Genomic DNA, 16,874 nt, shown 5'->3' with positions numbered 1-16,874 from the left:
GATACGAAATAAATATCTTAATTCAAATCCCTATCCCAACTCCCAAGTAAAGGTTAAGTCTTCGAATTCCCCGTTTAGGAAAGGTCTTGTAAAATAAAAATATGAGTTCTTTGAAAGAGGCCGGATCCATCAAAATAGGTAATGGTGAGGAAGCCCGGTTTTGGTAAAACATAGTGGCTAGAAAACACGCCTCTAACTCAACAATAGTTATGTTTATATAACATAGTACAAAGAAAACAAGTTTCAGTTGCTAATGTTATGTCTCAAGTGCCTTTAAGCATAGGTTTTAGGCGAGCTCTAATGGATAATAAAGGAGAATGTACAGCTCTCCTCAAAAGAAGATGTTTTTGTTTGGAAGCTATAAAGATCTGGTACATTCACAATCAAATCATCATTGTATCTACATTACATGAATGACCATAGAACCTTTGTTCACAAATACATATGGAAAATAAAAGTTTTACTAAAGATTAGAATATTTGTGTGGTTCTTTCTCCGTAAAGTTTTGCTCACAAAAGATAATTTGGCTAAAAGGAATTGGCAAGGTAGTAAAAAAATTGTTTTGTGATCAAGATGAATCAGTACAACATTTATTCATATCACATCCTTTTGCAAAAATAGTATGGTGCATTGTGCAAAAGATTTTTCATATTATCCTACCTACTAATATAACAAATTTTGTTTGGGAATTAGTTGGCAGGAGTCGCGAAAAATGATAAGTGCAAGAGTTGGTGTGTGTGCTTTATTATGGGCCATAGAGATCACAAGAAATTATTATATTTTTAACATTGCAAAACAAGCTCTTTATGCAGGTAAATTCGTTGGTCACGTGGTGAATTCTTATGTGCAACTTCCTACAACCAATGAAGATGCGAGAGGATTTAACTAGTGGGTGCAACCGATTGAAGAAGGTTGCACAGGACATACAACCAACCAGTTGACGTTTTGAACACATAGTCGCTCAATAATGTCTCATCTTTTTAGATGGTTGATCCATGTGATCCTTGATGTAATTCTTTGTAAGATTTAAATTTCAATACAGTAATAAAAAGGCACATGTAGCAGTCGCTGGAGGCTACGTCTCCATTTTAAAAAGTAGTCTACTCCGGTCATATACTGGTCAACACTCAACAGACGCCAAGGACAATTGTTGGTCTTGGACTTGTTATCTAATTTAGTATGAGTGCGATCTGCGGTGGATGTGCCATTCTAAATTCTTAATTAATCAATATTAGCAACCCGTCCAGATTGGGTCCAAAAGAACGGACGTGAATTTGATTAGGACGGCAGTGACGGAGGTGCTATCTGAGATTCAATTGTATGCGAAAATACTAAAATAACTCTCATTTTTTTGGGTAATATGATTAAGATTGTTACTTGCATATACACTGTGCTAAAGTATAACTATATTTTTGTGGAAATAATGTATCATTCGAAACTATAGTGATCCAAAAGGATGAAGGAAACATTGTCTTTTCAGAAAGAAAAGTGGGGCATTTTTTATCTTCAAGACCCGCTTTAGTTTTACGGGGTTCAATATCTCTAATCGAATAATTTAAATTTTGCCAAACTATTTCAAATATAAGTGAATCATGCGAAGATAACGAAATCAAATTCACGTACACAATTTTCGTGCCCCTTTTATTTAGTACTGTGCCTTTACATGTGTTTGTGTATACTTTAGTATCTTTAAATACGCTTGCAGAGTTCTACAATGTACGACTCTAAGAAATATCTTCGTATATTTGCAGATATAATGATAGCCTATTTTAACACCACAAAATGCTGGAGAAATCAACCCAAAAGCTCAATATCTATGGCAAGTGCGCGAACGTTTTGGTAAGTTTTAGACCGTGCACATCTACACTAGAAGTATTAACAATGTATAAATTGACATAGTGTGTACGGATTTCTTCCCGTTGAATATCCAAATGTCCATTTTCGTCCACCATCTATCGTGTCTCTTTTTGTCCTACCCAACGTATAAATTGAAATCCGTACTAATTAGGAAGCTTTATCGAAAGAAAAAATTGCAATTTGCAAAATCGTTTACGGAGTACTATTTATTGAGTTGGTACGCAAATCAAAAGGTGCGCCAAGTTGGATGTTTTACACTTTTCCAGCCAAGAATGCTAACTGGGAAACATCCGGCGGTACATTTGAGCATGGGCTTTAATGTAGGTCAGTTTATTGGGCTGAATTTTCTTGGGCTGATGATACCAGATAGTGTCTTCTGAGTTTAACATTTTTGCATAGTGGACCTTTTTGGGAAAGGCTTGGAACTTGAAAGGCTCGAGACCAGTTTGCACCAACTCGTTGTCGCTAGGAAAATCTCCTCTTAAAAAAACTGGTTGGTTCGTTGAGTACTCCTTATTAGTTTTTTCTTCTGTCAAAAAAAAAATGTTTTTTTCTCCTTGTCACTGCAACGCATATTTGGTTACAGTATCTACTAACCTTGTACTTCCTCTGGTCCATGGTTCGATAGTATAGTAGTCTCTACCAGTCATCAAACAAAAGCAAAACAACTACGAATCGCGGGACTCACTGGTAGAAAATCTCTCATCAGTACCGGTTCCAGAGGGGCTTTAGTACCGGTTGAGCAACCGGTATTAATTATCCGGCACTAAAGGCCCCCCCCCCTTTCGTACCGGTTGCTTACGAACCGGTATAAAAGGCCCTCCACGTGGGCCACCAGGAGAGCTCAGGGCCAAGGAGCTTTGGTACCGGTTGGTAATACGAACCGGTACCAAAGGTTCCCACCCGCGGCAGGGAATTTGTCCAAATCTCTGCCGCGGCAGAGAATTGGTTTTTTAGGGTTTTTGGAGGGGTTTAGGGATATCGGTTTGTTTCATAGCGCGTCGATGCACCAGAAACGCGTTTGGGTTTAGGTAGTACATGAAGATCAAGATGATGCATAGCAAGTTGGTGCATATAATATAACACACATGTTATTGCATAAGATCGCAAATTAAGTAGCACTATGCATGAAGATCGATCTTCATGCATAGTGGTACTCTCCGAGGCGTACTCTATATATGTCTATTACATGTAGCATAGTGGTACTCTTCGAGTCAACTATATATGTAACATGTACATCTTCATTCATAGTGGTACTCTGCGAGTGGTGGTATGACGTCCCGAAGGAAAAATCCCGCCAATTCCTCGCCTATTGCTATGAAGCGGTCATCGATTGAGAGCTTGTTCCGCTTTCTTGCCAACTATAAAAGAATAAGATACAAATGAATACATGAAACAACTATTACTGAAACTCAGCACAACTTATGATAACAAAACAAATTTGTGAAGATTGTTTTTGTACCTCTTTATTTCTTTCATTATTCGTTCTCTCGCTGACAATTCTGCGGATGCACTCGCAAACGAAGAATCCACAGAGATCGGTCCCCGGAGGTTGTTGCGGGCATTTCTTTACAAGAATATAATTCAATCAAACAATAGTCAAGTATGATAATTAAAAGGTGTGTGGACCTAGGTAGTACTACTTACTTTCGCACGCCATCGCAGCTTCGGTGTCCATTCACGGGACGTATCTTCCTTGATGAAAGTTTGCCATACGCTGCTCGACAAAAGAAAATGCATAAAAGAGTCATCAATTAGTTCAAAGCAGGAAATTAACGAAACAAACCGATAAGAACTAAAATTACCTTCTGAGCATTAAAAAACAAGACACGTATAGATCCGATTTTTTGCTTAGTGAGTCCAAGACTTCAACTTCTCCAATTTCCAAATTGATGACGAGAAGAATAAAGTGAAACCTACGCACGTTTCAATATGTAGTGTCATATATATAAGTCATTAGTTAAAATTTTGACATACGGTGAGCAAAATATAATGTGTTATAAGACAGTAAGACTCACTCGAAGTTGTAAGGCCAAAGTATTAGCTTTTTGTCACGTTGTCGCTTCAAAAACCTTAGCAAAGTCTGCGGTGTATCCTTGTTATAGAGGGGATTCTCTATGGTTTTAACATGCATTGTGTGCGGGTCAATGAACCCAATGTCTGTGATATCGTTCCTTTTGCATTCGAGCATCTTCGATCTGCATAATATAGCGCACAAAAGATTATAATCTGCAGACAATGAACGACTTCTCAAATTAAATAAATAAATCACTTACAGACAATAGCAACTGATGATTGATTTGTCGAGGGCCCGGAGATTGTATAACTGAAAGAGTTCGGCAAAGTCAACATTCACACAGTACTCCTGGAAGTAGTGCTCTTCCCTAACTCGCACCATGATAGTCTCGATCCCTTCCTTTGAGGCCTTAAGGTACCACGAATGCAAGTTACGCATACATGTTGGTACCTTGCTGAGATTCTCGACCAAATCTTTCCCTTGAACAAACTGATATGCTCGTTCAGCGAAGGCGTAATCAGTTGCGTCTTGTCGAGAACTTTGAACGGGCTTCCCGTCAAACACCTTGAGAGGGGCGACCGATTGAACGGGTTGTTGTCCGAGCTGGTAGACACTGTGTATCCCTTTTATCTCCCTGATACCCGATTGAACGGGTTTTGTCGCCTCGATCATCTTGTCATACGACCTTTCAATAGAACGTGCATAGTCAGATGGCGGCGATGGTACAGGGTCATATAGATTGTCAACGGTACGCACAACTTTCACCGGATCTAGTGTCTTCTCGAAAGGTATCTCTGGCACTTTCGGTGCAAACCATTTCTTCAACTCGGCCTGAACGGCCTCTGCGTTTTCCTCTGGAGTTTTTTCCCAAGGTAACTTCTCAGTAGGCGGCAGTTGTTTCTCCTTTCTAGCTTTCTTCCTAGGCGGCGTACCGTTAAAGCAACGGACGCCTGTCTTACGTCGCGGAGGATCTCGAGATGGTGGACTCACGCCGGGGTCCCTCTCGGGTAGGTGTGGACTTGGCTGCTCACCAGGACTGCCACCAGGAGGAGTCGATGGCATTTGCTGCTCATGTGTAGGAGTCGGTGGCCTTTGCAAAAGGACGACGTACTTCTTCGGCCATAGGGCGAAACCGTGCTTGACATCGGCCAGTGTCCTCTCATCTTCACCTCTAGGAATATCAAGCTCCACTTTTTCAAAACCCGAAACAACTTCATCCACCCCGACACGAACACAACCAGGTGGAATGGGCATATGATGGTGCATTGCTCCATCTTCACTTGGGTACACATAGCCGACCGCCACCTTAACGAGACGCGGTCTGATTAACATATGTAGCTCGCAATCTGTCTTCTCCGTGACATAATCCACGGGGTAGCTTCCTCCACATCCGTAAAGATGCGAGGAACCGACACCTTCTTCGCCGAGATGGGGCAGCATCGGCTTGTGGATCCTGTAGAAACAATGGCTGATCAGTGCCCTCTGATTTCTCTCAAGAGCCTCCACCCTAGTTAACAATTCCGTTACAATGTCGGCGTCCTTCTTCTTCTTTCGCGAACGGCTTCTATAAGTGTCGCCGCTGTCCGGCCACGCTTCCTTCATGGTGAGACCAGGCGAGCTCGTACCCGTCCAACATGTTCGGGGTTCCCCGTAGCGAGTGTCACTCGTCATTCTCTCGATCGGGAATGTACTCTCCCTTTACGACCTTTTCAATTGCATCTACAAGCTTCGGTACAATTGCCTCAATTTTTCCTTCCATTTTCCCTTCGCAACGATCAGCCCTGTCTTTGGGTCCAACCCTGCCCCATGAGCGAACAACTGAACTTGGACCGTTCGGGCCAGTCCCATGTCTGTGGAGTGATTCCATGATCAATCAGTTTATTCTCAAACGCTGTCCACTTCGGAATGGCACTCTTGTAGCCACCTGACCCCAAATGATGCGGAAGTTTCTTCTTTGCAGCATTTTCGGTATTTTTCTTCGATCGGGACACAAAAGTAGACGATTTCTTATAATCCTTAAATGCGGCCCAGTGATCTTTTATCTTCACTAGATTATCATCGAATACTGGATCTTCATTCTTATATTTGTCCCATAAATTTTTCTTCCAGGTCTGGAATTGTATGGCCATCTTCTTCCATGTCCATTCCTTGACTTTATTCTTCTGGCCTTCCGTCATGTCTTCCGGTAGGCTGAACTTTGTCAGTAGCGTGTCCCAAAGAAATTTTTTCATCGTGTCGTTGACATAACTAGCACCACTCTCCGGGTTCTTCGGCTTATGCCACTCTTGAATGCTGATCGGTACATGGTCCCTAACAATAACTCTGGATTGACTTGTAAATTTGCGGCAAAACTCCTTGGGCTGCACTGGTTCACCATTATCCTTGAATGCCGTGAGGGCTAACCTGCCCTCGCCCTTTAGCACCCGCGTCGGGCCTCGTTTTGATCTAACAGACTTGCTCGATGATCCAGACGGCTAAAAGAAAAAATTATTCGTTAATAAGTGCAATACAAATAAATGAATGCATCTAGGGATGAACACAGACTAATTGATACATAGATATACACCTCGCCGGAGTTTGTGATGGACACTTCATTGTCTTTTCTAACTTGTTCAGACTCAAGTCCCTCGCCAAAATCATTCAGAAAGTCTTGGAACTCGTTGTCATCTCCATCGCCGGGTTCCGGACCACGGGCACTCTCATAGATCAATCTCTGCACCGCTTCTTCCCCCTCCTCATCTCGGACGAAGGTGCCGTCCTCCATACCTCAATGTCACTGCAAAATGAAGAAAGCAATTAATAGCATAATCATTTGAAATACAAGCACATATGCCCTCCTTTTGAAATGAATATGCCAAACAAAAACACAAGCATGCCCTTAAGAAATCTTGCAGTTCATTTGCAGAGACAAAATCAACTTCGAAATTCACTGCTCAAATAATGTAGAATGGATGCGTTTTGGCAATATATGAACATTATGGGCGGCGCCGTGGTGCGGGACGCGCCCGCGGGCGTCGTCGCCGACAAGGGCGAGCGCGGTTCCGCTCCGACGCGCTGCAGCGAATCACGAGAGCCGAGGTTAGAGTGAGACACACGGAGAGCAGAGCAGTAGTGATGGCTCCCACTCCTCTGCTCGCTGCAGCAACACTGATGGCGGTGGCGGTGGCGAGCTGGTCACTTGCTGCGGCGGAGCAAGAGGGTGCCGGCAACCTGAGGCAGCCGCCGGTGGCGCGAGGGCACAGTCGTTCGACTTCTACGAGACGGAGCGGTCCGAGAGCGGAGACCACCGGGCGGGACTACGGCAAGGACGCTGTCCGCAAGGTCGTCGGCATCGCCGCCGGACTCCTCCGCCTCCACTTCCACGGCGCCGTGCAGGGCTGCGACGCCTCGGTCCTCCTCGACGGGTCAGCCACCGGTCCCGGTGAGCAGCAGGCGCCGCCGAACCTCACGCTGCGCCCGTCCGCCTTCGCCGCCATCCGCGACCGCCTCGAGCGGGAGTGCCGGGGCGCCGTCGTCTCCTGCTCCGACATCCTCGCGCTCGCCGCGCGCGCGACTCCGTGGTCTCCACCGGCGGGCCCTCCTACCGCGTGCCGCTCGGCCGCCGCGGCCGACCGCGCTTCGCCACCGTGCAAGACGTGCTCGCCGGCCTCCCCGCGCCCACCGCCACCGTGCCGTCCCTCCTCGCCGTGCTCCGCAACATCAACCTCGACGCCACCGACCTCGTCGCGCTCTCGGACATCCACCGCCTGCATGCTCGTCGCCGAAGCTCTTCCGCCGCATTTCCTCGAACACCTAGCGCGCGTGCGTGAGGGAGGCCGGCGGCGACCGCGGCGCGCGGCAGCGACGCGCGCGCGGGCTCCTCTGGCGAGCGCGCGGCGGCCGGGGAGCGGCGAGGGAGGCGGCGAGGAGGGAGGGGAGGGTGTGCTCACCTCGGTGAGGGCGACGGCGGCGGAGAGGTGGAGCGGCGCGGGCGGCAGCGGCGACGACGGCGGCGGCCGGTGAGGGCGACGGCGGCGGCTACAGCGAGGGCGACGGCGACGGCGATGGCGGCGGCGGCCGCTACGGCGGCAACGATGAGTCGGCGTCGGCGGCGAGAGCGGCGTCTACGAGGTCTCTGGCGCGCGGAAGAAGAAGAAAGTTGGGGGAAAATTGCCCCGCGCTAAGTCCTAAACAGGGGGATCGACCTTTGGTACCGGTTGGTGCCACCAGCCGTACGAAAGACCTTTCGTGCGGTTGGTGGCACCAACCTACCAAATGTTTTTTTGTTTTGTTTTTCTTTTTATGTTATCTTTTCTTTTCTTTGTTTCTTTTCTATTTATTTTTTTCTTTTACATTTCTTTTTACTTTTCTGTTTCTTTTTACTTTTCTGTTTCTGTTTCTTTTATTTTTTATTTCTTTTCTTTTTATTATTTTCTATTGCTTTTATATTTTTTTTCTATTTCTTTTCTTTCCTTTTCTTTTCTATTTTTTTTCTTTTCTGTTTCTTTTTTACTTTTCTGTTTCTTTTTTACTTTTCTGTTTCTTTTTCTTTTATTTTCTATTTTTTTCTTTTTATTATTTTCTATTGCTTTTCTTTTTCTTTTCTATTTATTTTCTTTTCTTTCCTTTTCTTTCCTATTTCTTTTTTCTTTTCTGTTTCTTTTTTACTTTTCTGTTTCCTTTTACTTTTCTGTTTCTTTTTCTTTTATTTTCTATTTTTTTCTTTTTATTATTTTCTATTGCTTTTCTTTTTCTTTTCTATTTCTTTTCTTTTCTTTCCTTTTCTTTTCTATTTCTTTTTTCTTTTCTGTTTCTTTTTTACTTTTCTGTTTCTTTTTACTTTTCTGTTTCTTTTTCTTTTATTTTCTATTTCTTTACTCCCGCCACGACGCCGTCCGCGCGGGAAACTTTCCCGCCACGTACGACAGAAAAAGGCGGGAAAGAAAGGGCGGGAATAAAATTTTATTACGATTGAACTCGAATTAAAAGTACATAGCTTAACTGAAAATTAAAGATACATGGCCAAATTCTACTGTTGGAGTCATTCAGTCATACTCGTGCCTAGCCCTGTAGTAGTCGCCACTGTAGTCGTCGTAGTCGCCGTCATCATCGTCGCTGGCATCGGGGTCGCGGTACTCGAACGTCGGCGGGTGAGCACGCGTGGGTGGGAGCGAGGGTAGCGCGGCGAGCGGGGCCACGGTAGGCCATGACGCCACTGGAGAGTCCGGCCGCGCCACCACAGCCGCCGGCTGGCCTCGTTGAAGTTCGAAGGAGGCGGACCGCCCTCCTCATGCACAGAAAAGCGCCCTCTCACGCCGATTGATGAAGAAGCTTTCCCAAGTCGGGCTGTAGTCGGGATGCCACCGGGATTCCTCCGCTGCTGCAGCGTGAGCTCGAAGTAGTAGTGGTTCGTGATGGCCATCTCGCGCGCCACACCTAGAGGGACTGGAGGGACCGGTCGCCTCCGGCAGCTTAGCAACCAGCCGGTCGGGACGCGGTAGCCCGGCGGGCAGGGGTAGTTTGAGGCGCAGCGCCTCCGCCTCCGGGGGTTAGAGATGCGATGGAAGCCATGGGAGAGAATGATGAGGTTTGCAGATATGAGTCTAGATGTGATATGTAAATGGTGGCCAAGCCTACATATATATAGTGAAAAAATGGCGGGAAGACAAAGGCGGGAACCGGTGGAAAGCGTGGGAAGAAAATAGGCGGGAAGACAGAGGCAAACCTTTAGTACCGGTTGGTGGGTGCAACCGGTACTAAAGGTGTCGGCAGGATAAGGACGCCCTGCTCGATGAGATAAAGTATGTAGCGCACGACGCCCTGTCGGTGGGATAAGGACGCGTGGGTAACCTTAGTACCGGTTGGTGGGTGCAACCGGTACTAAAGCTGTCGGCAGGATAAGGACGCCCTGCTCGATGAGATAAAGTATGTAGCGCACGACGCCATGTCGGTGGGTTAAGGACGCGTGGGTAACCTTAGTACCGGTTGGTGGGTGCAACCGGTACTAAAGCTGTCGGCAGGATAAGGACGCCTGCTCGATGAGACAAAGTATGTAGCGCACGACGCCTTTGTCGGTGGGATAAGGACGCGTGGGTAACCTTTAGTACCGGTTGGTGGGTGCAACCGGTACTAAAGCTGTCGGCGAGATAAGGACGACCTGCTCGATGAGATAAAGTATGTAGCGCACGACGCCCTGTCGGTGGCATAAGGACGCGTGGGTAACCTTTAGTACCGGTTGGTGGGTGCAACCGGTACTAAAGCTGTCGGCAGGATAAGGACGCCCTGCTCGATGAGATAAAGTATGTAGCGCACGACGCCCTGTCGGTGGGATAAGGACGCGTGGGTAACCTTTAGTAGGTTCGTGTACGCAGCCGGTACTAAAGCTGTCGGCGAGATAAGGACGCCCTGCTCGATGAGATAATGTATGTAGCGCACGACGCCCTGTCGGTGGGATAAGGACGCGTGGGTAACCTTTAGTACCGGTTGGTGGGTGCAACCGGTACTAAAGCTGTCGGCAGGATAAGGACGCTCTGCCTATAAAAGGAGCATCGATACACCATGGGAAGCAGCTCAACAAGCCAACATGGATGGAGAGTTTCATCACCATGGATGGAGGAAAGGGTTGGGAAATCTCCCGTGGCGGAACTTGTCGAAGATGCCCTTGGTGCACACGCCCTATGGCATCTTCGGAAGTTCCTCCTCGGAAAATTTTGCCTGCAAGCCCGTGGAAGACTCCATCTCCTCTAACAATGTTGGGGAAAGGGTTGGAAAATCTCCCGTGGCGGAACTTGTCGAAGATGCCCTTGGTGCACACGCCATATGGCATCTTCGGAAGTTCCGCCTCGGAATTTTTTTCCTGCAAGCCCGTGGAAGACTCCATCTCCTCTAACAATGTAGCGGAAAGGGTTGGGAAATCTCCCGTGGCGGAACTTCTCGAATATGCCCTTGGTGCACATGCCCTATATATGGCATATTCGGAAGTTCCGCCTCGGAAAAATTTCCCTGCAAGCCCGTGACTTAACTAGTAAAACAAGCCAACCATCTCCATTGTTAATATCTTACATACAGTAACATCATTACACAAAAGTGATTTCCATATTGAGATACACAAGTTATACTCCATCTCCTCTAGTCTTCTGAGTTTTCTTCGCCCGTTTCCCTTTCTTCTTCTTTGCGACGCAACCATGGACAATCTTCATTGTTTAAGATGATGCTTGGGTCAATTTTTACCTTGAAGGGTGGAATATCGTCAAACTTATTATAATCTTCTGACATGTCTGTCTTGTCCTCTACTCCCACGATGTTTCTTTTTCCTGAAAGAACTATGTGCCGCTTTGGCTCATCGTATGATGTGTCCTCTTGCCTTTCTTTTCTTTTTTTTGGTTTGCTAGACATATCCTTCACATAAAAAACCTGAGCCACTTCAGCTGGGACGAATGGTTCGGTGTCGTACCCTAGATTCTTGAAATCCTTGTAGTCATTCCGCTTGGGTCTACATGCACCCGTCTTTCAGGTTGAACCATTTACACCGGAACAAAGGGACCTTGAAATTAGGTCCATAGTCAAGTTCCCATATCTCCTCTATGTACCCATAATATGTGACCTTGTTCCCATTGCCATCTTCTGCATCAAAGCGGACACCACTGTTTTGGTTGGTGCTCTTTTTGTCTTGGGCGAAAGTGTAAAATGTGTTCCCATTAATCTCGTACCCTTGAAAAGTCGATATAGTAGAAGATGGTTGCTTGGCCAACAAGTACAGCTGCTCGTCATCGGTGACATTCATGAGACGTGTTTGCAACCAACCGCCGAAAGTCTTCATGTGTTCTCCATCAATCCAATCTTCACGTTGCTCCGGGTATTTAGAGCGTAAGATCTCCTTGTGTTCCTCTTTGTACGGAGCCACCAAGATGGAATTATGTAGAACTGTGTAGTGTGCTTGAGTGAAAGAATGTCCGTCCATACACGTTGCTGATTTCTTTCCTAGCGTGCCTTTTCCACGCAGTCTCCCCTCATAGCGCGTTTCAGGAACACCGACCGGCTTAAGGTCAGGAATAAAGTCAACACAAAACTCAATGACCTCCTCTGTTCCGTAGCCCTTGGAGATGCTTCCTTCTGGCCTAGCACGGTTATGAACGTACTTCTTTAAGACTCCCATGAATCTCTCAAAGGGGAACATGTTGTGTAGAAATACGGAGACCGAGAACGCCAATCTCTTCGACCGGGTGAACTAGGAGATGTGTCATAATATTGAAGAAGGATGGTGGGAACACCAACTCGAAGCTGACTAGACATTGGACCACATCCTTCAGTAAATTTTGTAGAGTAAGTGGATTGATCACCTTCCAGAAATTGCATTGAGAACGCACATAGCTTCACAATGGGTACTCGAACATTTTCCGGCGAAGCCCCTCAATGCAACCGGAAGTAATTGTGTCATAATCACGTGGCAGTCATGAGACTTTAGGTTTTGAAACTTTTTCTCCGACATGTTTATTATTCCCTTTATATTCGACGAAGCCAGACGGGACCTTGATGCTACTCGGGACTTCAAAAAGATCTCCTTCTCCTCTTTGGTAAGAGCATAGCTGGCAGGACCTTGATACTTCTCTGGATTCAGGTTGTTTCCTTCGTGGATACTTTGCTGGTCCTGCCGTGCATCCGGTGTATCTTTTGTCTTCCCATACACGCCCAAGAAGTTTAGCAGGTTCACGCAAAGATTTTTCGTCACGTGCATCACGTTGATTGCAGAGTGAACCTCTAAGAATTTCCAGTAGGGTAGCTCCCAAAATATCGACTTCTTCTTCCACATGGGTACGTGTCCGTCAACATCATGCGGAGCAGTTGTCCGCCGGGACCCTTTCAAAGATCACTTTTAAATCCTTGACCATATCATATATAACTTCCCCATTAGGGCGGGTAGGCTTCGTTCGGTTATCTGCCTCACCTCCGAAATGCTTTCCTCTCTTTCTTACGTGATGTTGTTTTGGAAGAAATCGACGATGCCCAGTACACATTCTTGTTTCCCAAATAATTACTATCAGTCTCACCTAAACGAGTGTGTGCATGCATTGTATCCCTTGTTTGACTGCCCTGAAATGTTACCAAGAGCAGGCCAATCATTGATGGTTACAAATAACAACGCTCGTAGGTTAAATTCCTTTTGTTCGTGCTCATCCCACACAGGTACACCTTCGTCATGCCACAACTCTAAAAGTTCTTCAACCAATGGCCTCAGGTACACATCAATGTCGTTGCCGGGTTGCTTCGGGCCCTGGATGAGCACGGCATCATAATGAACTTCCGCTTCATGCACAACCAAGGAGGAAGGTTATAGATACATAGAGTCAACGGCAGGTGCTATGGCTGGAGCTCTGCTCCCGAAAGGATTAAAGCCATACGTACTTAGACCAAATCTTAAGTTCCTTGCGTCATCTGAAAATGACTTGAACTCTCTGTCGATTTTTCTCACTGCGACCCGTCGGCGGGTGTCTCAGCATCACATCTTTCTTACGGTCCTCTTTGTGCCATCGCAACAACTTGGCATGCTCTTTGTTCTGGAACACACGTTTCAACCGTGGTATTATAGGAGCATACCACATCACCTTCGCGGGAACCCTCTGCCTGGGGGTGGACTCACCCTCAACATCGCCGGTCATCTGCTTTGATCTTATACCTCAATGCACTACATACCGGGCATGCATTCAAATTCTCGTACTCCCAGCGGTAGAGGATGCGGTCATTGATGCATGCATGTATCTTCTGCACCTCTAATCCTAGAGGGCAGACAACCTTCTTTGCTTCGTACGTGCTAGAGGGCAACACGTTCTCCACAGAAGCATCTTCTTTATTATTTTCAGCAACTTTTCAAATCCCTTGTCGAAGTACCATTCTCTGCCTTCCACTTTGCAGCAATTCCAGCGTGGTACCCAGCTTTTTCAGACCATTTTCGCAATTTGGGTACAACAGTTTGTTGTGATCCTCTAACATTTTCTCCAACTTCAACCTCTCCTTTTCATTTCCGCAGTTCATCTTCGCATCAAGAATGGCCCGACCCAAATCGTCATCCGGGTCATCAAAAATCGGCTCATCGAAAATGGGCTCTTCTTCAGCTTCGTCTTCCCCCATTCTACTACCACCGTCTTGGTGAATAAGGGATAGTTGTCACTATCCTCTTCTTCTTCGTTGTCTTCCAATATAACCCCTCTTTCTCCGTGCTTGGTCCAACAATTATAGCTGGGCATGAAACCATTCTCCCGCAGGTGGACGTGAAGGGTCTTCGAGGTAGAGTAATCCTTCATATTCTTACAGGAACTACATGGACAATACATGAAACCATTCGACCGCCTGTTTGCCTCAGCCACGTTGAGAAAATAATGCATGCCAGTAATGAACTCGGGATGGCACCGGTCACCGTACATCCATTGTCGACTCATCTGCATTTTATATGTATATCAAAAATCATTAAAATCACAACATCATGGATATATGAGTGACCAACTTAATTAATATTCAAGTTCATCACATAAAACTAATTGTTTTTTATAAAAGAAGAGGGGCTCACCGAGGTGGTACCGTGCCGGCTAGGGGACGACGCTGGCGATTGACAGCGGTAAGGACGGGGATGATACTAATTAAAACCTACAAAACATACCATAATTTCAGCTCAAATTGCATATAAAAAAATAAAATCACTAACTTAGGCATTTCATCGAACACCTTGCTTGCACTACAAAAATAGTACGAGTTAAAACTACCAAAGAACTGAGCTAAATTAGGAACGCCGGAAGGAAGGATGATATTGCTAACCCTTGGATAGATGTATGCCGTTAATCTTGTTAAAATGGTGGAGAAAAATAAAGATTATTGGAGTGTGAGAGGTGGAGAAAAATTTAGAGTGTGAGGAAGAAGAGAAAAATGAGAGCCAGGGGGCTCGGGAAGGGATCTGGGCGATTTGATATAGCTGGGTACCCATTGGTACCGGTTCGTGTTACGAACCGGTACCAAAGGTCCAGCCCGGGCCCCACCACGCGTCTGAATTTTGGCCGAAGACCTTTCGTACGAAAGCTCCTCACGAACCGGTACCAAATCTCCTCGCCCGCCAGAGCCCTTGAACCGGTGCAGATGACCCCATTGGTACCGGTTCGTAAGGGAACCGGTACCAATGGCTTAGATGGATGAGAGGTTTTCTACTAGTGACTGGAATCTCGGAGTTGCGGGGTTTGCCTTAGAGGTTTCAAAATGGGATAACGTACTCTCTATTTGAAATATATTGACATGTCTCGTCTGGTTATGTGCATAATAAGAAATAAATTAATATCGCTATATACATGCACGGTACAAAAAGTAGTGTGCTAGACCGCATATGTTTGAAGAAAATGAATGGACTCGATAGTAAGACTTCTACTCCCATAAACTACAATCAAGATAGTAAAAATACACATATAGAACCATTTCAAGAGATCGATGATAGACTCGGTGTAAAATTCTACCAAGATCGACTTCCATCCACCCTGCTTGTGCCACTTCAAATAGAGTGGGGGTGTGAACCTCCCAGGTGCTTACAAGTTACAACTGGGGATTATTCCAATGCCTAGTGCCCTCAAGATCCTCTACCCCTTACTAGTATGATAGCTAGATATGGATGACTTTAGTCGCGGTCCGTCCGAGTCCTCTATAGCCCAACTTCGACATTGGACGCTCTCTGTTGGACGTCAATGCCGACAACCCCTTTGTTTTCCATGGAGTATGTGCTAGAGCTTGATGATCGAGTAGTTGAAAAGTGAGTGGCCGACAAGTCAGTTGTTACATTCTCGGCTCCTTTTTGGCCCATTCATGAATTTTACTTTGGCACTATAAAAGCATAAAGGTTGAACCGATGCTACCCCTCTAGGAGCTAAAATTACTTATTTTCTGCTTGATGGCATATTGGCATCTACATGCAATAGAAATAATATCATCATTTTTAATCTAAAAATAGGCATCTACTCGCCGAAGAGGATAACTTAGTTGCATGTAATTCCAATTTCACAAGAAGAACCCATGAAGAGGAAGGGGGTGTGCCGGCCCTGGGATGGACTAATGTAGATGGGTATAATGGAGCGGGGTTGCTGACCGGTCCTTCATATGTGCTCAAGTCCCTTAAAGCTTTACATGCATAGAAAAAGAACTAAATTATTTCCTTTGTGGTTTCCAAGTTCGTGTGGTTAGTTACAAAACTTGATTGTACTACATTTTCGCCTTGTACATAATTGAGTTTGCGATAATCTAGTAATGATAAGAATATGAAACCGTGCAAGTTCAGCAAGCTTTTGTTGATCAACCTTGAGCTACAATAGCGTCTTCTCGGACATCTCTGAGACACAAACTCATTTTTTATGAACATATATAAGGAACCACTTGTAAAGAGATCATGTGTCGGCATGATAATGGACCTGTGTTCTAATGTATATTGAAAATAATGAGATTATGTGTTCTCTTGTGTTACCGCAGCAGAACATTTGGCTATTCTTAGGTGGAATATCACAGTGAAACCAGTAAATAATCCTAATAAATTTAGGGTTTTTGGTATCCCAAATAGTAGTTATTTATTTGTGCAAGCATGCTCTTTCCTTATTAGTTGATGTTTGATGTTAATCATATTGGTAAATAATTATTTATAATAAACTCTTTTACTTACTTACATAGCGACTATCTAGTCCCTGAATCTTACAATGTCATATTAATGATACAAATCTAGCATCTAAGATTGCTATTATATCCGTGTCTGATTTGTAATATGGTTAGATCTGGTTGTGACATTTTTCTTATCTAAATTATATATGCTATTGTTGAAATATGTTGTCTAGCCCTTTCGAGCAGTTGAAACTTTTTATTGAGTTGGCTAGTGCATCAATTTAATATGGTCTCAGAGCTAAGAGGTCTCAAGTTCATGACTCGACCAACACATTATTTAATTAAATAGATGTGTTCTTTTCATCGATCTCACGTCTAAGGTTTGGATGTGACTAGATGTGAAGGGGTG

General features: G+C 45.3%; 1 long non-coding RNA gene and 1 pseudogene across 1 annotated transcript; one reads left to right on the top strand and one right to left on the bottom strand.

The window, feature by feature from the left end:
- Positions 1–2,942: 2,942 nt before the first annotated feature.
- On the bottom strand, positions 2,943–4,043 carry LOC127330863 (uncharacterized). Its single transcript, XR_011751172.1, has 5 exons — positions 3,876–4,043; positions 3,663–3,773; positions 3,505–3,574; positions 3,320–3,424; positions 2,943–3,218 (listed from the first exon to the last, which is right to left on the bottom strand). It is a non-coding gene; the product is annotated as an uncharacterized lncRNA (long non-coding RNA).
- Positions 4,044–6,988: 2,945 nt separating this feature from the next.
- Positions 6,989–7,683, top strand: LOC139835905 (cationic peroxidase SPC4-like; annotated as a pseudogene).
- Positions 7,684–16,874: the final 9,191 nt, after the last annotated feature.

Source organism: Lolium perenne, chromosome 2 (genome assembly GCF_019359855.2).
Source record: "Lolium perenne isolate Kyuss_39 chromosome 2, Kyuss_2.0, whole genome shotgun sequence".
Lineage (NCBI taxonomy): Eukaryota > Viridiplantae > Streptophyta > Magnoliopsida > Poales > Poaceae > Lolium > Lolium perenne.
The sequence above is the reverse complement of the archived record's forward strand: the minus strand, read 5'-3'. Positions and strand labels throughout refer to the sequence as shown.